This window comes from Nyctibius grandis, chromosome 3, assembly GCF_013368605.1.
Source record: "Nyctibius grandis isolate bNycGra1 chromosome 3, bNycGra1.pri, whole genome shotgun sequence".
In the NCBI taxonomy this organism is placed as follows: Eukaryota; Metazoa; Chordata; class Aves; order Nyctibiiformes; family Nyctibiidae; genus Nyctibius; species Nyctibius grandis.
The window spans coordinates 10154846-10182466 of NC_090660.1; the positions used below are offsets into that span (position 1 = coordinate 10154846).

The 27621-nt window shown below is 46.7% G+C and overlaps 1 pseudogene; it reads right to left on the reverse strand.

The window, feature by feature from the left end:
• Positions 1-22141: 22141 nt before the first annotated feature.
• On the reverse strand, positions 22142-22615 carry LOC137661422 (small ribosomal subunit protein uS11 pseudogene; annotated as a pseudogene).
• Between the last annotated feature and the right edge of the window lie 5006 nt (positions 22616-27621).

A 27621-nucleotide genomic window follows, 5' to 3' on the forward strand; every position in this document is an offset into this window, starting at 1 on the left:
GGTCTACTGTATTATAACGTGACCCCTGAGAGCGTAAAAATTGTTCTGAGGTGAGTCCTCCTAGCTATTGTTTTGGGCTGATGACTCAGGAAGACAGGGCTGCCTTGTTTCACATCTGAAAGGACTTTTTTATTTATTTCGGGACCACACAGGCTAGAAACGGCTTAGAGTTGTTGGTTTGTGGGTGGAAGGGGGGGTGGAAGGTTTCCTTCATCAACACAAATTGTGAGGAAACTCAGAGTTCTCAAGAAGCAGCTTTCCAGTGCGCTGGGACTGTGGGAGGCTGGCAGGGCTCTCACCAGGGCTCTCCGTGGGTGCCAATGCTGGAAACTGTCATGCCAGGGCAGCAGGTGCGGCTGGCAGGGCATCCCCGGGGCAGCTGGGTGGTGGGAGTGACCTTCTGGAGAAGGAGGGAAACAGATCAGAGAGCGCCGCACAGGAAAATGCTGGGGACAGCCAAGCTCGAAGAGGAAGCTGGGGCTGTGGTAGGCGTCATGCGATTCCTGTGAGCCACTAATAAATGCCAAAGAGGAAGGGAGTTGAGCCAGGATGCTGATTAAGGCCCCCCCTGCTCCACAGAGGATGGAGGAGACCTTCCGATGATGCACCCTTGGTCTGCATAGGTCTAGAAAGCCGGCTGCTGCTGAGGTCGAAGCCATGGTGTGCCACTGGCACAGCCAGCTCCATGTCATCTCCAGGTCTCCTCGGCACACAGACCACCAGCAATTCCTATCGAAGCAAGGACTGGTCAGCCTACCCCGGGTCTGACTGCGGATGGTGCTGAGGGGGCTGTTGCCCAAGTCTGTTTGATCAGTCCTGAATTAGTCCCCACTTAAACACATGCAGAAATTAAATGAGCCTATCGCTTTCCTATCAGCAATTTATGGAACATTAGAGTCTGAATTGGCAAAAGTCCCACTTTGCTGAGAGCAAGATCAGGCGCTCACACAGCACTTCACGTACAATTACTTTTAATTCGGCTCAGTTACCAGTGAACTATAATATCTGCGAGAATTTTTAAATGGATCATTTTGTCAGGTTTTTTTCCTTACACTTGCTCTGCCTTAGACACTTGTCACCAATTTTATTTAATTAGCACCACAATTGTATTAACACCACATTTTTTTTAAATTTAATTATGCTTCTGCAGTACCCCAGCTTGTTTTGTGCAATTAGCGCTCTACTTTCATACAAATTAATCTCCCTGGAGAACTGCATCGAAAATAGAGAAAAAAAAGAGACCTCATTTAATGGAAATAACAACATCAACTGACTATATATGTATATAGGCCTCATATGTTGCCAAACATGCAATTTGAGGTTTATGCCTCCCATACACACGAAATGATCAAGCAGTTTTCTCAGGAATTAATTCAGTAATTTTATTTCATCATGGGCTTTCTGTCCTGGACTTAGTACAAAGAGTTAACTCTGTCTTCTGCTCTATCAGGCAATTTAATCTAAAGAGGACAGGAGGAAGACTGGTTCCTGTATCTGGTAAACATTTGCTTTATCAGGGAATGTAAAAGTGCTGCTAACAGCCCTTTCTCACTTTAGCTGCAGCCACAGAGAATTTGAGGTGGATTTAGGGTATTTAAAGTAACTGACTGCTCAGTCTCTGTGATGCTCCTTCTGTGCTGAGACTTGTTTAGTGTTTTGACTGCCCTCCACATAAGCAGCGATGAACCTGAACACTAACTTATTCTCCAGCTTGCTTAAACAGTGAACAGCAAAACACAGCTAATTCCTGTGACGGAAGAAGCCGAGCAGGTCAACTTTACGCATTACCCTTCTTTCTGTTATGGTGTCAGAAGCGAGCAAGAAGCATGGCCCAGGAGGGACTGTTTTGCTTGGTTATTTGCTTTGAATCTCTTTGTACTGTCATGGAATCGTAGAGTCATAGAATGGTTTGGGTTGGAAGGGACCTTAAAGATCACCTAGTTCCAACCCCCCTGCCATAGGCAGGGACACCTTCCACTAAACCAGGTTGCTCAAAGCCCCATCCAACCTGGCCTTGAACAATTCCAGGGAGGCGGCAGCCACAACATCTCTGGGCAACCTGTTCCCAGGGCTCTGTAGTCCTTCTTGATACTCCTCAGACTGCCGCTGGCTGTATCACTGATGCCCATGTGAAACAACAGCAGTGGATAATAGTCAGTGGACTGTACAAGGCTTGGTAGTCTCTTGGTGACATCCCTGATGCAAGCCCCCAGTAAGCAGCACACCTCTCTAGAGATGGCGTTGGGTTGGCAAATAGGTGCCTCCATACCTCTCAGAAGAGAGTCACTTACTACTACCACCCATTGCTGCTTCCTAGTTGCGCTGGTTGTTATACAGGGAGCACACTGGGCTGCCGTACTCAGCTCCAGTGTCTCCTGATGTGACGGGTCTTTCCTCTTCAGTCTGCAGAGTGGTGAAGCTGTCTTTTACATTAACTTGCCATCACCTGCACTTAAGTGTGTTTTACCAAACAGATGTGTTTGTGGAAAGCCCGTGTGAGAGCAGAGTAGAGGACCGAAGGGGTGTGCACGCACCCACACAGTCAAGCAGGTGGGGCAGAGTGGTATAATTCGTCTGGAGCATCACAGCTAAGAGACACAGCAGAGTACGTGGGGGCAGTCTGCAATGCCAATGTAATGAAAAGATAGTGAGCATGATGGCATGATGACCAGACGGTTAGTACTCATTCAGCACAAACAAAAAGATACTTCTAAGTTTTACGAAAAAAATCAGAGAAATTGGACCTAGGGTGGATGCTCGAGACCATCACCAAAATCACCAGTAAAACAAGGACGTGGTGTATTTTTGCATGTTTACACTATCCGGGTTTCACAGGAGCTAACACCCTTGCTACTGGCCTTGGAGACTATTGGCCACGGCACCACCTCTACATCCACCCCAAATCTGGAAGGGTGGCAGAGTCACATCACATTTGTGTATCCCTCTTAGAGATACCTCCTCCTGGGGCAACTGCAGCTGCCCCAGCTTATCGCACCATCAATTGAGAGTCCTCAGAGAATCCAAACAGGCTCAGCTAAAAGCTGTGTGATGAAAAGGAGACAGAGGAATTTGTGTCTGAAGCGTGTTCACTCGCACTCGTTTCAGCCCTAAAGCCACAGTGCCTTCAGAGGGATGGATTTGAGGAACCCCATATAGGGTAACTGTAAGAGGCTTCTCCTGCAAAATGTTGTCCACATCATGGAGGAGCTGGAGATAACAGCAGAGAAGGAGAGTTTGGACAGTTCAGATATTATCCTAAATCCTTTTTGTCTTTCAGTACAGTACTAGAAATTTTGCACAAAAATAATCCACAACATTTACCATTTGATCAGAAATACTATAAAAATAGACTTTCTCTTACTGTTACGGCTTCTCGTGCTTGCTCAAACTGTGATGGAGAACAGACACATTTAGAAGAAAGGCACAAATGGAAAGCTGGTAAAAAAGTGGGGAAGGGTCAATCGGAGAACTGAAAACAGATCAAAGACCATATCAATGATTAACAGGAGTACATCAGGGCTTTTTTGGTTTTTCAAAGCTTACTCTCAGACAGCTGAAAGTAAAATGTGTTGTGCTGCAACCTTCTGGTGTGTTTTAGAGCAAAAGAAAGTCCTACTCAACATACATCACCAAACTACAGGCTCGGTATTTCTTTTCACAACTGACTTCTTGAAGCTTTACCCTTTAGCCAGTCAAACAGGCTGTTCTGAGCATCTGACAACCTTGCCCTAGCCAAGCCAAATTAACTCTCAAAGAAATAAAAGCCCAGGACTTGCCTTGATGTTTCCTGTGTTCTGGGATAGCTGAACATAAAAAAAAAAAGTGCCAGAGTGACACTTGGCTTTGCCTTGTTGCCACCAGCCTGTATTTTGTTTGGCATCTTTCAGTTTTAGGCGTGCAAGACAGGAGAAAATTTGGCATCTCCTAGTTCACTTAGTGACAGAGGAGCTTCATAAGATGGAGAGAGTCGGATTGTTGTGGAAAAGCACCCAGAAGTTCAGAACGAGATGTCTTCTCCACCACTCCCAAATGCTTTCTGGAAGACACAGGGGTTGTGAGCAGCTTGGGAAGAACAAGATGGAAGCTGTAGCAGCACTGTCCTTGTGTGGACAACTTGTGAGCAGCTTGGGAAGAACAAGATGGAAGCTGTAGCAGCACTGTCCTTGTGTGGACAACTTGTGAGCCCTCTGGAACAGTCCTTGTGTGGACAACCTGTGAGCCCTACCAGCACTGTCCTTGCACGGGAGTTGCTTTTTGCAGGTGGTGGGGGCAGAGGGGCTGTTTGCTGCCTGCCCTGGGCAGGCACCTGCATTTCTGAGATGCTCTGGTAGGCTGCAGAAGCAGGACACATCTTCATGCAGGAAATCAGGAAAGCTTTAAAACCACTTTTGCCTTTGTGTTCCTCACAGGCTATGCTACGGTTTGACCTCAAATCAGTCACCAGTCCTTCTATCTCTGTGATTGACCAAAATATCTAACATAGGCAGCTTATCCCTGTTTTACAGTCCTCTCCCAGCCTACAGCAGAATTGCCAGTGTGCATTAAAAAGGATTGTGCATGTTTTTTTCTCCTCCAGGCCAAGGTATAGACAAAGGCCGCGTTTTCTGTAGTCAGTATGAAATTATTCCCATGTTTTCCACTGCAACAGTGTTATTTTTCTAAACCTTGTTATCTATCTAGTGTGTTTATGTTCATGTGAGTGGTCCAGTGAAGGGCAAAATGCCTACATGACACCTCGAGTAGGCTGGAGCCAACATCCCTAAGACAACCTGGCACCTTCAGAGATCTGCTAGGCAGTGACCCTCCATCTTGCCCTGTGTACAGCCTCAGGGCCAGCGCTCACAAGGATGGCTGTGGCCAGTGCTGCCCTCCCTCCGGGTGCCAGGTGGATGGGAGGTGACATTTCATCCCTCTTGTCTGCTCGCCAAGCCAAGGAGGACCACGTTACCCCCACGTTCAGGGCAGCTGTTCTTCCCAGGCGTTCCCATGGGCACTGCGAGCACAAAGGGCTGCGGCTAAGTGTTACACTTTAGCTGTAATTATTCCCTGGAGACAATTCGTAAGGGCCTTGCCATTCGCAGCCAGCCATGACCTCACCAGCAGTGGAGGTCTTCCAGTGCAGACAGATACAGCCACGCCAAAGCACCATTCACACCTCCGCAGTTTATCCGGTGGGGACAAGCTATGGGGTGAAAGCTGTGTTTGGCAATCCTGTGTTCAGGGTCTGGTGTTACACAGGTGAAGCCACGAGCATTGCCAGCATCGGTGCCTGTGTACTGCAGCCCCTTTTTTTCCACCCTGGTAGGTGTTTGCTCTTCTGATTGCTCCAATGTGAAGCACCGGGGCTTTTTCCAATCAAAACCCTGGAGACCACAGGGGATTCTGCCAGCCTCACAGAACTGGCATTCCAAGGCTCAGCCGCATGTCTCAGTGATACCTCCAGCTAAAGGGTTTCTTGTTAGCACATTAAAGCACTGCCGGCTAAAAACCCCTTGTTAGCACTTGCTGCAAGGAGCAGTTGATCACTTCAGCAGCAGACCAAGTTACTTTGAAGATTAATGACACCATCGTTCAGCTTTGTCCTATCTATTTGTTAACAAGTTTGTTCTGCAAATAATAAATAAGGAGGGGGAAAAAGAAAAACCCAACCCTATTCTCCAGAACACCACTGTGAGGAGACAGGATTAGAATGACATCAAGTGGCTTTCAGCGTGACTTTGTGCAGTGTCAGGGTAGACATTCATACTGCAATACAATTATTCAGTCAATCCCACTCCCTATGAAGTCAATGGATACTGTGCCAGGGACTTCAAAGGAAGAAGGATCATGCCCTCCTGTGCATTTTTGGGCTCTAACAGAGGTTGCTAAAAGCAGTTTTTAAACGAAGTAATCCCATTTATTTTCCAGAGAAGCATGCAGAAACACTAGACTTGCTAGCTGCTCAGGGAATTCCATTTTTTTCTCCAGTTAATTGTGTTCCTAAGCAGAACGAGGATGAAAACCAAGATCTTCTTTTAATCTTCTGCAAAGTGAAAATTCCAAAAACCACAAAGCTCAGTCTGGATCAATGAAATCCTTGTTTTCCAGTAACATCAAAACATGTTTTTTTTGGTTCAGATATCTGCTTTATAAGAGATTATGCTTTGTTATAGAGCATGCAAAATAAGTATTTCAGTGATGTTATAGTTAAATGAGACACTAGAATGGTGTCTGACAAGGTCTGTAAGGAATTTTTCACTCTGGGCTTTTTTTGTAATTGAAATCCAGAATGCTTTGATTTTTCACTCTCTGATAGGGAAAAAGTGAAGGTTTTGAGTCATTCTAACCATCATCCACTAGCTCACAACTTGCATTATGGGAACACTTATAAAGAGTTAATAAATGACCAAGAGGTACTCTGGACTTGCTACAGACATGAAGATTATGTGTTATAAATACTCATAAGCATACAAGTATTACAGAATTTGAGAGAAGCCCATTGACCTCCTGTCCTCTATAGGAATCGATTAACCATATACTAAACCATCTCTTTATCCTGTATGAACCATGGGTCCAGCTTAGTCTATTGATAAAGCCTACCCCTCACATAAAGCATGACCATTTATGCGAGAGCTGCTTCGCACCAGCACCCAGAGTGACGCTTCAGATGCGGAGGCCAGCCTCCACAAAGGCTTTGTCCCCATCCAGGGGAAAGCGCCCTGGATGAGACACCGAATGGGATACTAGGAGGTGTTTATACCCCTGCTTGTGTCAGGCAGGGCACAGCGCTGGAGGAGACGATGAGATGCAAAGGAGATGGGGGCGGGGGGGATTTATGCACCGCCAGGTCGCGAGGCTGGTAGTTCTCACATTATCCAACTTAATGTACTGTTTAAAGGCTACAGCGGCGAAAGCAAATAATCTGTCAAGATACATTTTTTTTTAATCATCTATATAGTCTTGAGCAAAACTGTCCCCCACCTGTGATCCCCCGTCCCATGCCGGCCCCTGCTTTCAGAGCATGGATGCATCTTCTTCACATGCATCAGGCGATGACGTGGTGCTGCCCAGCCAGGGGTGCTGCCCAGCACCACGCAGGGCAGCTGTCAGCAATCCCACCCTCCACTACAGCGGCCGCTGCTTTAGAATCATAGAAAAGAATCAGAATCGGTTTGGTTGGAAAAGACCTTTAAGATCATCAAGTCCAACCGTTAACCTAGCACTGCCAAGTCCACCACTAAACCATGTCTCATGTGCCATGTCCCAAAAGTGCCACATCTACACGTCTTTTAAATACCTCCAGGGATGGTGACTCCACCACTTCCCTGGGCAGCCTGTTCTAATGTTTGACAACCCTCTAAGTGAAAAAATTTTTCCTAATATCCAATCTAAACCTCCCCTGGCGCAACTTGAGGCCGGTTGCTCTCGTCCTATCACTTCAGCCTCATCTGTGAGATGCAGAGCTCTAATGACAACCTGGGACATAGTAATCTACGTATTTCTAATACAAAGAGCCAGCTCCTCACAATCCTCCTTTTGGATACCTCTCTTGCAAAAATGGGAACAAAAGATGATCTTGAGCCCGGAAGGCTGTCGGGGCTTGGCCGTTCAGAACAGTCATTTCCTACCCAGTGAGAAACAGAGAGCCAGAGAGGGAGGGAGACAGAGATAACCCGCAGCACAATTTACTGCCCCAAAACAACCTCCTCAACTAAAGGCGCAACTGTAATCATTGGTGAGAAAAAACACTCCCCGCTAACATGTGAGAGTGATTTACAGCACGGCTCCCTTCCCGGCGCAAGAGCTCTCGGCAGTCAGGAACACTGGGCACGTCGGCTCAGGGCTGCAGCGAATGGGACCACATGCAAGTTGGAGGGATGTCTTACAGAAAGAGGGGTGCTTTCTCCTCCACTAGCCTGACACTGTGCAGCCACAACGTTTCAAAATGCATCCTGTTAAAACACAAACGCAATTATGATAACGGCAATGAAGACCAGTGTGCTGAAATAGTTTTAGTGTTTGAGATATCCCAGTTAATGTTTCTGGTTTACAGAAATACTAAGAGGCTTATTACATTAGCTCTGTTTCCCTGGTTAAGCAAAAACCAGCTTTAAATCACTCTTCCCCAAGAGAGGTAAATGGAAAGTATAGGTGGTGTGTATTAGAGGAGCTCAGATTTTAGCAAAATCAGTTTAAATTAACGCTGAAAATTTCATCACAAATATTTGCCAACTCATTTAAAATGGGGCATATATCAGTTTAAATTGAACTCTCACAGAGGTTTGCTTCAGCTGTTACAGAATAAACTAGTTAAATGGACTGCCATCTATTCTAATAATTGCTAACATTATCATTATTTCTAAACTGAACAAGGCGTGCCAGGCTCAGGGTTCGATCTGCTGCTGAAGATGTGAGATGTCTAAAGTCACCGTTCAAATTTAAATACCAAAGGCATGAAGGTGGGTATCTCGAGGAGGGATTACAATACATGCAAAGTTTAAAAGAGAGTCCAGGAACAACGGTCTGTGTTGTGAAGAAACACTTCTACAATTTCAAAAGGTGGTGGACAAATTCAGCATCAATGCCGCTGTGTTCAAGCCTATGCATTTCAACAGAGTTTTGATAGCTCATACAACATCTGAATTTGGATCTACAAAATGGCCCCAGTGCCATCATGGTTATTGTACGAAACGTTTTAATCTTCCAATAGCCTACCTTCCAGCACCACAGGAGAAGCTACCTTCTACGCCGCCGTATCCCTGCGTGTCTTTCCTGGGCCCTAGTGCTATCTCTGTACCTACATCAGCAAACCCATAAGTGCTGGGTCTGTGGCAGCATAGGCGTCTCCCTGTGCCCCTCTAGCTGCAGGATCAGGTCTCCAGACAGCAAGTTTGTGGGGCCAGTTCCCGTGTCTCTAAAGCACAAGATAATTCCCAGGAACTAAAAAAACTATATCCCCTCACTCAAAGGTCAGGACTGTGTGGATTTGTACAGCACAAAGCCAAATACACCTACTGTTCCTGAAATACCTCTTTTGCTTGTGAGTGTTTGAAAGCAGCATGTGCGTGGGATAATGTCTATATAAGACTTTAACGATAAGACTAATCATCTTCTGAGCTTCCCATAGTGTACTACAGCATCACAGTACCATGAAGTGTCAGAGTACTTCATCTCACTTCACAGGCAGGTATCACTACTTTTTGCAAAGTTAACATGGCTCCAGTCAGTAAAAACAAAGTCGCTACTCAGAGCACCGCAAGCTTCATTTAACAGCACCACTAACAGAGCGAGGAAAAACTCCCACAGAACAAAACAGGAAATAAAGGGCAAGATGGAGCTCCATTTCCTAATTGTCAGTAGTCCATACATAAGTCTCTACACATTCCCCCACAACAGGCCTGTTATGTACCAATTAGCCCATTCTCCGGCTAATTCTCTAACTCTTACTTTGCTGCAAAATTATTCCCATTTTATTACAGAAGGGGAAACAGAGGTTCAGAAAGACAAACAAAGGGAAAAAGAGCCTTGCCCAACCTCCAAGACTGCACTGCAAAGAATAGATGGAACATTTTCAGTCCTAGTGGACACAAGGCTTATAAAAATTATCCATGTGAATTATTTCAGAATTTTAATGACTGCACACTATTGTTATCTTTATTATGGAAACTTTTTTACTGCCACAGCTAAGTAACAGCAATGGCCCTGAGTGCTGAGTGCAGCATCAAAAGGCAGCAAGACAAATTTGCTAAGAGTGTGCAACGAGTAGAGCCACATCTCCATACTAGACCAGAGATTCTGGTCCAGTATTTCCCATTCAGCTTGTTGCCTTTCTCTAGATATTTCCTGCACAAATACAGTCGTGTGTCATTCACCCTAGAAGTACTTTTCTTCCATCGATCGATTTACCATTTGTCTTTCTTCAGGCAAATATCAGGTGGTTGGGCAATTTGCAGTTACTTTTAGAAACAGGTAATCACCCCATCAATAGAGCAGAGGTGGCTTGATAAAAGATGCAGCAAAAGGAATTAATTGGGTCCTGAATGAGTGAATTAATGGTTTACTAGATCTTAATAAATCATCTGCTACTTCCTGATGTATGTCATGGGAAAAGCTTCAATGATGCCTAGAGGGCCAGATTCCCTCATCGGTGGCAAAGACCACAAAGAAAACTACTTAACAGTTGAAGGTCTGGGGAGTAGAGGAGGAAATGGTAAGGTCAGGTTACTGCCTATGGTCAGCTGTACTCAAAACTCAGGAGAGAGCCGGCAGGCACCTGCTGTGTGGGTGCTCCAGGCTGCTGAGAGGTGAGGGGAGAAGAAGACACCTGCACTGTGTGACTGGGCTCCATGAAGATCCTGGTGCCCTCCTGCATTATTGGGAAACACCACAAGAACCAAGGAGCCATAAGCAAAAAGGAGCCCACACTGGCTGGAGGTTAATTGCGGGCGTCAGAGATGAGTGGTTACATGGATGTGCCCATTTAAAATTAACGAGGCAGTTGTTAGCTTCTATAGCTCTTTAGAGAAGAGGTTGTGGAAAAGGATGGAAGCTCCTCAAAAAAAAAAAAAACCACCACATCAAAACATGGTTTTGTCTTCTGAATGAGATCAGTAAAGCAGGCAGGAATAGATACCTGCTCAGGAACAAAAAACTTCACTGAAGATCTCAATGGACTCAAGAACAAAGTGCTGACCAGAGCCCACTGACATATAAAATGCGTGTAAGTCAAGACACCCAGATTGTTCTTCTTTTACAGAACATTCAGTGCTGCTTAGGAGCCTCCAAAGAGCAAAGCAGAAAAAAATTCACAAAACCCCCTACTGTCACAGATCCTTAAAAAGTATTCCTTGCATGATGTAAGCTAACTATGGTGTGCATGGCAGCAGTTGGACATCATCGTAAACACACCGATCTCCCACGTAGCCAGGGTAACCAAGACTTCTTGGTGCTACTCAAGGAATAGGACCTCTTCTTCCTTCTCACCCATAAATTGATGCCTGCTCTTGGCGAGGCAATGAGTGACTTGGTAGAAGGTGAACCAGTGTTTTTGCTCCATCCTGCTGTGCTGTGCAGGAGAGCGATGCTCGTGTGTTTATACAAACGAAAGCTTCACTGCCTTGGACTGCTGCCCAAAATGAGAAAGATATTTCCATGCAACCTTTTAGACTAGCTTTCTTTTAATGTTTTTATTCTGTTTGATGACCTAAATCCAGTCTGTGATTTCATGTTCCTGGAGGTACTGTAAAAGTATAAAATAAAAAGGCAGGCCCTATCTCAAGGAGTTTACCGTCTAAACACAAGTCAAAAAGAGAACAGATGACCAGGCAAAGTGGGGAGCATGGCTGAGATTAACCAGGGATAAGATACAGAGGAGGAAGAGGTGGGGATAAAAGCCTCAGCCCTATAAAACCCATACAAAAGTTGGAGGGAGATAAGAAGGTCCTCCAAAGGATGTGCTGAAAGAGATGAAAGAGGTAGGAGGAGAAGCAGGAAATGATAGCACCATGGAAGCCAAAGCAGAAGAAGGTTTCCAGAGGAGCAGCACCAACTGCCTCAATGGGGGCTGGCAGCCCGAGAGGAGAGCACAGCAAGAATGTTTGACTGCATCCACGCTGCCCCTTTCAGTGTTCTTCGGTGAAAGTTCAGGGGTATCCATTGCTGCAAACCATTAGGAGTAAAGAGGTTGTTGGTTTGGGGGTTTGGTTTTGTTTTTCTTTAACAGGGATAGGGCTTGAGAGATTCCCTAGAGTGTACTCTCTTTATAATCCTTTTGGGATTAAATAACTCCAGACACATTTCCCTAAGGGCTGGATCCCCTTTCAGTTTGGCAGGCTGGATAGGCAGCTGCAACCTCCCCCTGCAGAGGGGGAGGATGTTAACTATCTCCCTGCCACAGATTGCTGCCATGCCTGACATCTTTTAGCCTAGGATCAATCTGACTTTTACCCTCTAGGCCAGCTACGATATGTGGAGCAGCAGAGGGGTGTGCTACCATCCTTTGAGAAAGACGAGTCTCCAGAGGAGTTTGGTGCATTCAGACATGTGGCAGGGGAGTGAGTGGCCAACTGAGTCTGGTTTCCAAATGCCAAGCTGAACGCTGCAGCCATGGCTGCACAACAGAGGGTCGAGGAGGGGAGAGTGGTGATGGCTAAAAGAACAAGCAAAAACCTTCATGTAGGTGAACACTTCCTTCTGTAATATTCATATATTCAGGACATGGAAGAGAACAGAGGAATCTCCTCTTCTGCCCCGATAAGACAAAGCACTCATGAGAACATAAAGCCATACCATCTCATCAGACATGGAAGACTACCCCAAACTGCAAGCGTCCTGTTTGTGATGCTCTGCTGCACGGCACAAGTGCAGTCCGTTCCCGTGGATTTCACAATGTAACTCGTGATGGGTCAGTCTGCAGGGAGTGACTTGAAACCTGAACTTCTCCAGTTCAGAGTTCATCGGATTTATTTCCTGATTTAAAAAACCCTACTACTTGCTTCTGTGAGGAGAAAGCCAGTCTAACCCAAGCGAAAGCCTCCTCTGTATTATTTTACTCTGGCTATTAGGAACTTTGTTTTACCACTCCTTTCAAAAGCTCCATGTTACAACATGCCCACTTGGTTTCAGTGTTGGATCTGTAGCTAACAATGAACCTGTCCAATATCTGCTAGAAGGCAAATGTGACAAACCCGCAGTGGTGATACATTTGATTTTGCAAGGATGTGATGGGTAGTGGAGCAAGAAATCACCTACCGAGACAGTAAGGGAGAACTGGAAAATGGTCCTTGTGCTCCCTGAAAGTGATACCGTGAGGGGAGTAGCTGGTGTAATTATTTACACAAGTCACTAAACTTCATCAGTGGAAGATCAAGTAAACATTGTTAGAACCTGACCAGCCCCTGCTCTTTGCTGGCTTCATTTGGGGAACTCACAGCACTGGAAAACAACTGAGCAGAATGCACGTTTTTCTGATCTGAATCGGCATGTCCCCACCACACGAGGACACACATCTTTCTTCTTGCTTAAGTCAAGCTCCCATGCAGCGTGTGTGGAAACGCAGCTATTGCTGCTTCCCCTTTACTGCTGTGATGGGGGAAGCATCTGCGAATTTATAAAAAGATTAAATTAGGAAAATAAATGTTTCGGCAATACCAGCCGTGCTGCATGAGGTGTCACATGCACGTGGCCCAGCGGTTCCATCATTTGCCTGGTGTTCCCCTCAGCATGGAACGTCAGCACGAACCCTATACATCTGCAGCCATGGGGGCTGTTGCTTCCTCCTGGTCCAGCCGTGCCAGCCAAAGAGGCTACGGCTCCTTCCCAGGGGGAGGTTTTTACCATCCCAGCTGATTTTCTTGATGTGCACACAGGGCTGGTGTGCTGCCTTGCTGCAACAGGGTCCGCTTCAGCCCCGCTTTGCGTTGCAGATTCTCTGCAAATAGCACAATCTTTATGTAAATGGCAGGTATGTGTGTTTATTCTCTGTGGGCACAGAGTAAATCTAATTAAATCAGAAGCCTTCCAAAGTGCCATTAAAGCAAATTTGTGAAGCATATTAAATTACACTCCCACCATTTTCCTGTGGTTTTGGCCTCCCAGTCTGACGGACAGGAGTTTAGAGCAGATAAACTGATGGAAAGTTCCTCAATCTCCAAGGAAAGATGGGAGAATGAGTGGTCTGTTCACATTTTCCCATAAGTATCACAGTAGCAGTCTGTGAGGGAAGGGTTTATTTTAGGAAGAGCTATTTTGAAAGCTGAAGTGTCACATCCTGGCTAGCTCTTTTCATGGTGTTACTATAATCATCCGGTTATGACAGGCTTAATGCAGAAAAAGCAACTTCTTTTTTTTTCCTTTTTTTTTTTTTAGGAAAAGAAACAATGTAACTGGAATATTTTTGGACAAAGCCCGTCATGTTCTTTCTTTTTTGGTATTCTTTTTACTTTCCCCTGCCATCTACCCCTATTTATAAACTGCCAGACGTTAGATCTAGGAACTGCCTGTCCTTTTTGATGTAAAAGTCCATGCTGGCATCTCTGCCTAGACCTGCACACCGGAGAGGGTTTTCTGAGTCTAGCACAGCAAGCGCTTTTCTGGCTGGCACACGCTCTCCCGAGTTCCCTTGCTCTCACCCAGCTGCGGCTGGAGGTAGGAAACTATGGCTGAGGAGAACTCACTATCTCCACTACCCGAGTTAGTGCTCTTTGACGTTAAACCGATGCATCCAAAGATGAAATCATGCCACAGGTACCTGTTGCCACGTTAGGAGCAAGCCTGCTCTCCCCAGGGCGATGCAAATAGGTGGGCAGCTGTCTTGCTGCTGGGTTTGAGCTAGAGGAGCCGAGTCTCGGCTTAGCAGGTGTGAGAGTTGAGGGGAGACCAGGCTGGCTAGTCCTGCTGGTACCATGTACAGCAGCGGTCAGCTCTTACACCTCCTGCCTCTGCTCTGCTCTGCAGGCTGGACTCCAGCTGAAGGCCAGGGTAGCTGGGAGCAGGACTGAAAGACTGGGTGCTTTCATAAAATAAAATTATTTTCGCAGCTGGAGTTGAAGCACAGTAGCTCATTCTGACTTAAACCGCGTTTTCTGTGGACCAGACAGACAAACAAGACAAATACAGACTGCATCTTCTCTTGTGCTTAAGTAGCTCCTGCTTTGAATTCAAAGGGCATAAGTAGGAAATTGATATACTTTCTAATTTATTGGAGGGAAGATAACTCTCAGAAAACCAAGGAGACTGCTCTCAATTTGTGGGAAGCGAAGGCTTTTAAACAGTGAATGAGCGAATGTTGAAAGAGTCCTGCCTATAGAGCTACATGCATTTAATATTCAGAAGACTCACAGGAGATGCTAAAGTGCCCTCAGCTCAGAAAATTAATAAAATATTATCTCATGAGTGAACTTCAAAAGCTTTGGCAGTTCCATTCATTCCACTTCAGATAAGCAGCCAAAATATTGCAATATCCTGCTAACCTGATGTGAAACATCCAGCTTTCCTTGGCCACTAACATTAAGCTGGAAATGTGTGAACAATCCTTATTATTAAATATTTAGCCATTTCATCTACTCTGCTGTGCCTCCCTATGCCTGAATCCACTAATTCCTGCTTCTGAAGGTGGATCTAGGCCCAGATAGTCAGCGGGGCTTTGATGCAACAGCAAGTGTCTGAAGACGCAGTATTTAAAGACTGCTTTTGGCAAACCTTGCAGCTCTCTATTTACGGGGCAAACTGTCCAGAGATCTCACTTTCTGGTGCAGGAAGACACTATTTGGCTGGTGGGTAAAATGACCAAGTGTGGAAAATACATGGCAACAGGACGCTGTCTGAGGAGAGAACATTTTAGAGAGACCCTAGATTTTGGTGGGTTTGTGCTCACCTCGTCACCCAGGAGCCTATGTGCTCCCGACTGGCTCAGGAGCAGCTTGGACAACCTTGGATCTGGGCTCTCAGTTATTTCTCTCTCCCTTCATGGTTTTGGTTTTTTCTTTTGTTTCCCTCAGACTCCTCTTGCCATAACAAATTACCAGCAATTCTAGAATGTAAGCTATTGGTACAGGCTGAACCTTTTAATTTTGAGCCGTCGGGTGGCCCTGCCTTTCCTGCAAAAGCAGGAGGAGGAGAGAGGTCTCAGGCCAACGTGTGCCAACATGTAGGGTTCGTGCTCCACAGCACTGAGACCTGGCACTTACTGAGGATGCAGGTGGGAGCCCTAACACCAAGATCACAAATTAACCTGACATCTGTGGGAGTCCAAATGGACTGAAGTTTCCCTGTTACACCTTCCCTGCTGCAATGGCAACTCACCCAGCCAGAAACGGGATGGTACATCTCAACAGCATGCCGATTTGGGACATCACCAGTGTACAATGTTTTGGCACCTCGGTGTTACTCTGGCAGCGTAATCCAGGACTGAGAGATCCTGTACTCCTCACCTCCTCTTCATTGCTTCCCAGTTGCCACTTCCCCAGGAACCCCCAGTGAACACAAGGGATAGCTACCTCTCTCCACATTCTGCTAGAAGACAATCTTAAGCAGTGGTGAATAAATTCCCATAAATTCCCCCGTCCACGACTGGATGCTGCTGGGAAATAGGACAGAGATCCATTTCTTGGCCACTAGTTCAACAAGAGGTAATCACAGCCGAGAGCCACCATCATCTCAGGGCTGTCTGGTTATCTTCACGGCATCACTCGTCTCTGTTAGCCCAGATATTCACTTCACCCCAGCCCAAACTGACACTCTTGTCAGTATAGTCTACAGACAGAACAAAAATTAAATCCCTGCGGCATTCGATTCTCCTCTCATCCCTGCTGCCAGTCCCTCCACACGAGGAAGGGAGCCCAGGGGAAGCTTTATTAGTCTGTCGATGAACATAAAATGATAGTGCTTGCAGGACTGTCAATCCAGCACAAGTAATGGGTTAAATATATATATTTATATTTAATTTTCAATTCATCAGTAATTCCCAACAGATGGAATCCTTGCATTTCAGGTCAACTTGACATCGCCAGCACTCAAAGGTCCAAGTGAGCCTTGCCAAATTTAATGAGCTGCAGTAACAATGTCTCCACATTATTGGACTAATTACTAGCTTCTGAAAAGAAAAGAAAAAAGGAGGAGGGGAGGAAGAAAAAGAAAATCCTCTAAACAGATGAAACTTTAATTAACAGCATTTTGAGACATTACTTATTATGGAGCAAATGCCACTTCAAAGTGAAAATAGCCTCTAGGTGGATAATAGATCTAATGAAAGGTACAGTAGTCAATTTAGCACTAACTTGCTTCATATGTACGGCTTCAAGCCTTCAGACTAACCAGACTTCATGGCAACAGCCAGCACATGCCGCTGTTGCAAAGTTTCTGTTCCACAGAGCACAGACCATCCAGAAGGGTTTGGCACGAGGGCAGCAGGTCGCTCCTGTCTATCGAAGCAAACTACAGCACATGGTTGCTTCAGCTGATGGCCAGTGACAGCAAAGGCCTCGCAACTGGAGCGGCTTGTGTTGAATTTCCAATGCATGATTTTTACATTAAAAAATGATTGTTTTCATTAAAAGTAGCAGCTACTGTCTTGGACTTCCAGGTTGAAAGTACATGTTTCACTGAAGCCAGTGGAAATGTTGCACATTAAACTTGCGGAACTAATAATAGAATTTAGCCTCGAACAAACAAAGCAAATGCAAGGCTAATTTCTTCAAATTAACTTTCAGCAACTTCTGTTTCTCTCTCTCTCGTACACACACACTCATTCATTCACTTATCTAAACAGACACAGTAAAAAAAAACCACTCCTAGCCTTCAAACTAGTAAAAATATTTTTCCTGTGAACTGAGAAGGAAGAAGAGGAAGAGGTTTGTTGCTATTTCTGTTTTTGAATACTGAGTGTTGCTCAGATCTGCCACGATGAGGGGCCGTGTCAAATTGGCTATATCAGGTAACAGCAGGCTGCAAAAACCTTTCCTTATCCTGTGGAGACCTTTATGAATCTATTCATACCTTGCCCACTTCGCACACTGGTGTAACCACCTTTATAAACCTCACTGATGAGAACTGCGACCGCACCAGCCCAGAGCAGGCTGGCACCTCCCTGCAATAAATTCAGATGATCCGGGAAGTGCAAATCACACTGGTCTGCACTGGGAGGACTTGGCTGATATAACAATGCTTGAGTGCATTTAGGTGCACTCCCCAGACAGGGACCTACAGAGCGAAATTCAGCGCTCACTGAGATCCTGCGCGATCTTGCAGGATTCACCCAGCCAGCTGCTGCCCCCCAGGCAGGAGGCAGGGGAGGATAAAACTTGGCATCATCTGACTGTGCAGAAAGCACACTTGCTGCGAATTGAGCTTGAATATTGCTCGGAGGTGGGGGAGAAAGGGGAGGCATCAGATTTGTTTAGGCATAAGGACGTATCTCAGTTTTCTCCTTGGTTTTCTTCCCAGTCCTGCCCCAGTAGGCCCATTATTTCCCATTTCAGAATTAGCACCTTTGCCAGCAGAACATAAAGGCGACAGCTAAGGAAAGCTGCAGCCTCTGCCCTTGGAGCATTTTCTGCCCTGATGACGGGACTTTAACCGAAGCCATTTGCTGTGGGAACAAACCAGCAAGTGCTCTGCTGCCAGTATATGGAAACACGGGGGAGGTCCGTGAATCCGTGTTTCCCAGGACGCTGCCAAGGCACAGCCTGGCAGGGTAGGGGAGAGCGAGCTCTGCATCCCCAGCCCCAGCAGGGACTCTGCTCTGCAGAGCTCTCCTGTTCACCTTCAGTGGTGCCTTCACTGCCTAGGCTGCTTTAGGCAGCTCTAGCCATGCATCACAGCTGCTCACTTGGGCTTTTTCCTTGCATAGGTCTCTGCCCTTCCAAAGCAGCAGGTATTACATCCCAGCAAATCAGACCAGCAAAACTTTTATGCTTCGGTAAAGACCCAAGACCACACCTACAACCCGGCTAGTCAGAATCCAGGAACTTGATAGTTTAATATGGAGAGTTCACTTTATCATCACCCTTCCCACCTCCTCCCTCAAAATAAAACACTTGAAAAAAAAAAAGAGGCAGCAGCTAAGAGGCTGGTGGCTATGTTTAGCTGGAACAGGATTTGAGATTTTGAGGGAAAACCCCTGGCTGCAAAGCACCTGGCTGATGCAATTTGAGGAAGAAATGGGCTTTGCCCTATCAGAAGAGGGAACCTTACATCACCAGGTATGTGGCTGTTCAGTTACTGAGAAAGAGAGTATCACAGGACCTGCAAATCAAGGTGTACAACAGGAGAATATACTGCAAAGCATGCCTGTGTCGCAGGGGGTGCCTTGTCGGTGGCTTCCATACTGCTGAGCTGCACTCAACTCATAGCCATACAGTGGCCCTCGTGGCCATCTTCCTGCATAAGCCTCCAAAATAATTCTTGGATAGGTTCACTTAAGCTACCATTTTCCCCATAACAACAAAAAGATGACAGCCACCACGTAGCCACATGTGACTGACTTCTGCTGCGTTCCCATGTCCAGCCCAAGCTGCTCACCCAAGCCATTCCAACCTGGGTTTGACATACGAACCCAAGGTTTCCTTAGCCATCTGGCTCCGGGTCTTTTGTGAGGCTTCATGTCAGTGCTCTTGTGTATGTGGGAGTCGATTCCTCTTCCAGCCATTGTAGTCTCTTCCAATGCCCTCAATTTTACTTTTGCCCATGACTTTTAGGACACCCTGACCACTGGAGTGGAAGCCTGCAAGGCAGCCTGTGGGCTCCAAGCAGCTGGCTGTTTTCCAGGCTTGTGGTTGCCATCTTTTGTTACTGGAAATACCCTAATTAGTTTCTAATGCACTTCAATAACAAGCATCTACCTTATCCCATGTCTGTCGGCTTCTTCAAGGCTTTTCTTTTCTTTTAATCTCCAATTGCAGACTGCAAACACTTTTCCCAACATGGTGCTCCTTGCTCCGATCACAGCTGAAGATAAGTCTGTGAAGATGCTGCATGAGTGGTGTGTTTGGCTGGCAAGCAGGACAGGGGGCTGGTATCTCCTATGGCTGTTCGACCAGGCTAAGCAGGTGTGTCTACACTGGCAATTCCCCTTCCATGTCCAAGAACTGGAGGGAGGCAGGAGGCCCTGGATGGAGAGAGGTGTGAGGTGTCCTGGAGGTCCCTCAAAAGACCTACTCAGGACCTTCACTTCTGAGGCACCTTCTCTGCAAAGAGATGATGTCAAAACTCACCTGGGAGGAGCACTTAGCCAAGTCTTAGCAGATACAAGCAGAGGTACTACCAAATAACCAGGAAATAACCAGGTAGAGTTTAAACCCTAGGACAATTAAGAGTCCTGTACTATAGACACATCCTAACTTGCAACTTTCTCGTACTTCTTTCTCCACTTGCTACACACAAACATAGATTTCTCACAACACCAAAGAATGAGATGTGACCAGCCTCTTCTCACTCTCATTCTTGATGCTTAAAACCAAAACAAATCACAAGTTAGTCTCCCCCATCAAAGGACGAGAGAGAGATCCCTGCTGCAAAGTGTTTCTCCCAACCCCCTGGTATCCGTGAGGCACAGCCCTGCAACCTGGGTGTGAGCTTTAGCAGCTGTTTGCAAAATTTCCCCCTGGACTGGGGTTCGCCTTTCAAGCATCTCTCAGAGGCCGTGGGTCTGAGACATGTGTTTGATTCTTGTCTAGTTAGCTCTCACCCCTGACTTGCTACGAAGAAGGGTGGGGGAAGAGATGGATCAAACAGATGATGTTGACGAAGGAGGTGTCTGCACCTTGATTTACTTCAAGTTCTTGAAAGGCTGTTACTGAATGTAAAAGAGGAACAAAAAACAAAAGCAGTAATAAAAAGCTACTAATGTATCCAATTTTTATGGCCAAAAATAAAGGCACTGGAAGGCAGGATTTTTAATGGCTATCATTCATCCTGTGTTATTTGAAGATCCCCTTGTAAACGGGAATCCTGGGTCTGTTTTGCCATCTGTTCCCTCCACTCCTGCCTAGGAATCCTGAAAGGGTATTTATTGTATATGCAGGTTCAGTGAGGCCCACTTACTATAAACAAATACTGCATGAAATATGGTGGGGCCAGCTCTTTCTACAGTGCCTGTATTTATGAGGAAACAGTATAAAAACAAATATGTAATCTGGAAATAAACCTGTTAAATGAATAAAAAGTCCTACGGAGCAAAACATAATGATTAGCAGAGCCATTCAGTGAAAGACCCTGTTAAGGGAACACATCTGCTGTCATCCTCTTTGCATCAGTGCTTTTCCCCCCTGATAAAGACCCATCTAAAAGCAGCCATCAGAAAATCATGGGGGAGGGGAGTGGGGAGGAGAAGATGACACAACCTAAGAGCTACGAGGCCAAGCACGGCACTTTTGCTGGTTCTTGAAATGCCTCTTGAGTTCTGCACCCTGCTGTCCACCAAATATAATCTATGTTATTTACAGCATGTACTAGGTACATATTACAGTCACTCAGGCTGAAAAAAAAAAAGAGGGAACAAGAAGCAATAAAAGAAAAAAGAAAGAAAGATCAGCAAAGCAACGGAAGGCCAGCATAGTGTGCTGAACAAAGATTCAAATAACAAACTTGAAGTGCAACATGTTTGTGCACACATGCATAGAAAATCATATTTTGCTTTCAACCAATTGCACAGAGCCTAAACGTGGGTAACATGGAAGAGCAGTGCAAGATAAATCTGCTGTGGAAATGCAACTCAATCATGACCTCTAATTGCCAGCCTCACTTGTGTGCAATATCGCTGTTCAAATGCAGGAAGTACTATTCTAGCTACCTGTTCCTATTAACTCTATAGTTACAGACCTCGAGTAAAATCACAACCTGCTCCGCACCCACTCCACCCCACCCACACAGGCAGAGCCAGCCACAGACGGGTGAGTAACCGCATTTCTTGTCACCCTCTCTCCCCGTGATTTACATTTGCTCCAAGATGCTCTGGGTATTTCCTATCTCAGTTTCTGCTTTCCGCTGGGGGTTGCCTGACCTTCCCCATGGAACCAGTTATTAATACTCCAGTCTCTACCGACAACACAAACAAAGTAGGTACAAGCTGATGCAACTCTGGCAAATGCCGTACCAAACACTGACGCAACCCCTCCGAGAGCCACGATATTACTCCCCCGGAGCATGTGGGACGAGGATGCCCTGCTTGCTTTCAGCTTGACTCTTGCTTTTGCCTTTGCCTGCCAGCACAAAAACTGACAAAACCCACATCTTCCCAGTCTGGCTTGGAAAAGCTCTGGGTTTACCTTTCTGCTATTCCCCCAGCAGAAGCGTTACACAGACAACATGCTTTTCCTTCATCACGTGTGTGACTTCACGGTCAAACCGAAGTGCATTGCCTTGGTCGTGTTTTTAGCATCAGGACTGTTTCCATTTCTTACCTATCAATCAAAGTAAAGCAATAAAACCTTCACCTTCGTAGCAAGGAAGACAATGCCTGAGCATCTACTGGAGAACCGAGTAGCAGACGACAGGCCTGTGACTCTCTTTCCCCACCCAAAGCATGGCGTAAGGCATCACGTAGCATAATTTCAGTACTAATTGGCAAAACAGGCACAGTAATTTGCTTGAAAGTGCACTATGATGATGGTGGTGTACTGTTTGCAAATTATTAACCAGCACAGACTTGCTGCCTTCTGTGTAACAACGAAAGGTCCAGCGGTGTTTACAGACGACGTCCACGGCGACCACCCTTTCTGCGAGTGCTGTCAGAGGGGATGGGGGTGACATGCTCAATGCAGCTGATCTTCATTCCAGATCGGGCCAGAGCTTTCAGGGCTGACTGAGCACCAGGTCCAGGAGTCTTGGTCCTATTGCCACCGGTAGCATGCAGCTTGATGTGCAGGGCAGTGATGCCCAGTTCCTTGCACCTCTGGGCAACGTCCTGGGCTGCCAGCATAGCCGGGTAGGGAGAAGACTCATCTCGGTCGGCCTTGACCTTCATGCCACCAGTCACACGGCAGATGGTTTCCTTGCCAGAGAGATCAGTCACATGGACGAAAGTGTCATTGAAGGAAGCAAAGATATGGCAGACGCCGAAGGCATTTTCTCCTTCAGCAACCTGAGGTCCCAAGCTGATGACCTGTTCCTCTTTCTTCCCCTTGCCGTTACGAGGTGCCATTTCTCAGAGCAACGAACCCGCTGCTCTCCAGTGCTCGCCTGAAACTGCACTGGATGCAGCCCCGGCCGCTCAGGGCCCAGCGGGCGGGAGGAGGCTCGCACTGCCGGGCCCGGGGGTGGGCCTGCCCGCAGCCGTGCACAGAGCCGCGGCCCGGCCCCCCGCTCCTCCACCCCGCTAGGACCGGCCGCGCTCCATCCCCACCCGAGAGCGCCGGCCCTCCCCCGGGCGCCCAGCTACGCCAGCCCCCGGCTCGCCCGCAGCCTACCTCCCCGCTCCGCCGGGCGCGCTTCCCCCGCGCCGGGCGCGCTGCCCCGCGGAGCCCCGGGCCCGAGGAGGCGGGCAGCGGCCGCGGCGGCCGCGGCGAGGCGTGGGCGGGCGGATGGCAACGGATGCGCCGCGGCCCCGCACTCACCTCCGCCATGTATGAGTACAAGTTGGGGACAGACCTGTTGGAGAGCAGCGTAGGGGAAAGGGACCTGGGGGTCCTAGTGGACAGCAGGATGACCATGAGCCAGCAATGGGCCCTTGTGGCCAAGAAGGCCAATGGCATCCTGGGGTGTATTAGAAGGGGTGTGGTTAGCAGGTCGAGAGAGGTTCTCCTCCCCCTCTACTCTGCCCTGGTGAGGCCGCATCTGGAATATTGTGTCCAGTTCTGGGCCCCTCAGTTCAAGAAGGACAGGGAACTGCTAGAGAGAGTCCAGCGCAGAGCCACGAAGATGATTAAGGGGGTGGAACATCTCCCTTATGAGGAGAGGCTGAGGGAGCTGGGTCTCTTTAGCTTGGAGAAGAGGAGACTGAGGGGTGACCTCATTAATGTTTATAAATATGTAAAGGGCGAGTGTCATGAGGATGGAGCCAGGCTCTTCTCAGTGACATCCATTGACAGGACAAGGGGCAACGGGTGCAAGCTGGAACACAGGAGGTTCCACATAAATATGAGGAAAAACTTCTTTACGGTGAGGGTGACTGAACACTGGAACAGGCTGCCCAGAGAGGTTGTGGAGTCTCCTTCTCTGGAGACATTCAAAACCCGCCTGGACGCGTTCCTGTGTGATATGACCTACGTAATCCTGCTCAGGCAGGGGATTGGACTAGATGATCTTTCGAGGTCCCTTCCAATCCCTAACATTCTGTGATTCTGTGATTCTGTGATTCTGTGATTCTGTGTATGTGAGATCCACGTAGAAGCTAAATGGATTTATATCGCTACAGTTACCACTACTGCTCACTGACACACTTCAGTATTTTTATTGCTTTTTCATAGCTGACATGATTCTGATGGTATGTAATTAAATATTTTACAAAGATAGGGTCTGATCCGACAACCTTTATGCACATGAATAATCTCATTATGTTCAATGCCTCTACTCATGTACCCAAAGCAGGCAAGACTGAGTTCCTACTGCTACAAAAGTAAATTTTTTTTCACCTTCTGTATTCCCCTTTTGGGATTTTGATGGAATTAATATTGGGAAAAAAAAGACCCTTAAAACTCCTTCATATTTATTTTGTGCATTGAAACCTTCACCTAGGATTTAAAGAAACTACAAGAACACTGTTGTGGCAGTTATGTTTGGCCAGGGATGGAAAGAAGTAAGAGTTTGTGTTTTGTCACAGACTGAAAGACATACTGCTTTTTTGCCAGTCTATATCTTAGTGCGGTTTTCTGAGACTGATTAAGGGCTTGAAGGGGGGATTTTTTTTTTCAAGAATTCATGACTCACTTTTTAAAGTGATGTATTTCAGGCATGAGGGGGATTGCCCAAATGTCTTTTTTTTTTAATTACCTGCAAAATAAGTCAGAGTCATATGATTACTTCGAAGTGATACGCATGGAAAATGCTCACTCGCCAGTGTCTTACAGGCTGTGCACATTCTGTTCCCCGCTTGCCCAACACATCTACGCGTTCACGGGGATGTTTTGCTCCCTGACCCAAAGCTAGATCAGGATCTTTGTTACAAAGAGTGGTTTGGGGTTGACCCATAGTAAAACCAGCTTTTCAAGTTTTGATTCAGATCTGAGCCTACAGGCAGACTTGTCCCAGGTGTGTTCCCATCCTGGCATCTGGTGAAACCCATTGCTGTTCACACAGAATATCCCGAAACAGCTGGGCAGGAGGGAAAATGTGCAGGTGGATCTTTGGATCTGAATTTTAGATTTGGATTCATTTAAAAGAAATATTTTTAAACCATCATCCTTTTTCCAGAACCAAAGCACAGACAAATAGAGAGGGCATCTGGGCCACTGTGAATCCCTAAATAAAAACTTGAGTCACTTTGCAATGCCTCTAAAGCTAAATGAAGGTATTTTTCTGGTTTTCGCCCAGCAGTGAATGCAGGAAGGCTCTGAACACAGCTAGTGACTTTCCGGCCATTTTACGCACACTCCCTTATTATTTTACTACCTCTTGGACCCCTGACAAACCCTCTCTCCCATCTTTGGGCAAAAAGGGAACCAAATATGAGTTTCTGGAAACAAACAGGGCTTTTAAATTAAAGCCTGCTGAGTTGTTAGCCTAATATGAAACCCAAGAGATTGCATAGTTGCACCTAATCCGCTCCTGGGAAGCACTGAACCTGATGACAGTGCTGCCCAGGCAGGAGGAGGGCAGCCTTCTGGCTTTTGGGACTCCGTCAGACCAGTAACTTTGAGCGTCACTAAATCGTAAGACACAACATGAGGTGAAGCCCTTTCAGCACATGAAGTGCAGAAGAGCTTTGGTGCCCGGGCAGGAATACAGAGCCCTCTCCGGGTCCTGTTTACTCAGCAGGGATCACACCACAGGCTAATCCCATTACCTTTCAGCTGCTGCACCCTTTGCAGTGATTTACTGTTGCACCCCGGAGGGCTGCTTTGGAAACAAGCCCAACCCAAATCTGAACTCCGCTCATGACAATGATCACAGATCTGTTTTGAGATCCAAACTGAAAGGAAAAGAACAAAAAGTCGCTTATAAACGATCTGATCCAGCAGTCCTGACCTGCCGGCCATACAGTAAGGGAGCATTACCCTGCCCCAGCAGCTAAGCCCAGAAAGGGAATGCTCGTTTTGAGATTCGTCAGCTGGGTTCTCTTCCCCTATTGTCAGCTCTTTTTCCAGGATCTGTTTAGAAAAAGCTAGACAAGTCTACCAGTCACCCTCTAGTTTGCCCATCTTTATATTTTGGTCAGTGTGGGGAAACAGGCTGTCAGACCTACGCCTCCTCTCCTTTCCTCCCCTCTGGATGGAGCGCACGCTTGGCCTTCAAACCTGCTTCCCTTTCTCTGCCACGCTGCTGCCAAGCTGCCGTCAGGGACAAAATCAAGAGCACTGAAATGGCAGGAGAAAGCTGATCCCACATGACACATCAGGGAAAGACAACACACACCAAGGCCTCTGGAAAACAGACTCTCTCCTGGCTTCCCAGACACGTGCAAATTTATGAGGTTTGAAGGAAATTCAGCTAAAGTGTCTAGGCCATCGACTGCTTATCCAAAATGAACTCGATTGCTGGAATTTCGTCCAGTTAAGCATCACCTGACCGTGCTCCACAGTGCCTAGGTTAAGCTCCATCAGTATCTGAAATACCTCAAATAAAACTAACCCTTCTGTCTGCATTGTAATACAGGATTAACTTTTAAAAAAACATTTATAAACATGATAAAAACACACAGATCAAGACACCTTAGTGACCCCAGCACATGGATGTGTTACAGCCCTTTGACATGTCAAGGGTAGCACTTAGAGAAGCAGAAGTGCATAGTTAGGTGAGACACAAGGTTTACTTGCCCATATTCACCTATGAACGTGAACATATGGATTTCTTTACATCTTGACCCCAGAGAACGGGCATAACACTTGAAAATTGCCACCTGGTTTCTGTGGTTATTTTTCCATTTAGGGATTAAACAACATCTAAACCCACATGCGTGTGTTTTTCTGTTGCAAATAGGCAGCACAGACAATTGCACAGCAAGGAGATGGGTGTGAGAAAGAGGATTTCGGGTGACCCAGGGGAAAAAAAAAAAGTAAAGGGATGAGTCTGGGCCTGCCAAACAGCTGGTTAAAGTTCAGAGCTTGGTCTAAGGCTGTTCTGAGGCTTGTCTACTGACAGTAGAAAAAGCACCTTCTCCTCTGCCTGCCTTTCTTTTTGCACTGCTCCCCCAACACCAACATGCCAGAGGGTGCTCCACGCAGCAAGATCAAGACTTGTCTCCTCACCTGAGTGAGAAAGCTGTACGTTTTAAAGCATTGTTTTCCAAGACAGGTACAAGGCTCTGGTCAGACAAATGCTCAAATGCTTTTAATGTGTTACCACTCCTTCCTTCAGCTGTTACTGGCTACTCCCATCCCCCTGGGCCTCGACAGCAGAGCCCGTACACACTGCTAACCCATCGCCATGCAACCTGCGGTGGGGTTGTTGAGCCCATCTCGGCACAGTGCCAACCCACCACTGCCTTCGTCTTGGCTGAGGTCCCGAGAAGAGGCAGCAGTACCTATTAATCATAAACCCTGTTGATTAAATCCATCTAGCTATTTCGCTCAGCTACAACCAGGGGTGAAGGCTGTCCTACAAACAGCTCTGTCCTGCAATCCAGCTGCCCGGCTGTGCCCACAAAGTCAAGGGAAGAACTGGGTCTTCATCGACATTGAATTTGCTGCGGGTCCTGGGTTTTCCACACACACGCAGCCAAGGTCTGACATTGACGAGCATGAGGTCTGTCATAGTTACAGGAGGAGCTGAAAACTTCCATCAAGCCCTGAAGGAGCCTGTTAAATCTTTCACCGAACATTTGCAGAGGTGAGTAAGGAAGGATGGACCCTGTTCCTGTGCTGCTTCATGCCCTGGGAAAAGGGTATGCTGGGATCTCTAGCACAAGTCCAAAGCCGTTCAGAAAATGAAAAACAAAGGTCTCCCGAACATTTCTTTGTTTCTATTCATAACCACAATTTCATTTGCATTGATGTTTCCTCACTAATTCTCTCCTCAAAATAATTGATGGGGAAAAGATCGAGAGATGTAATT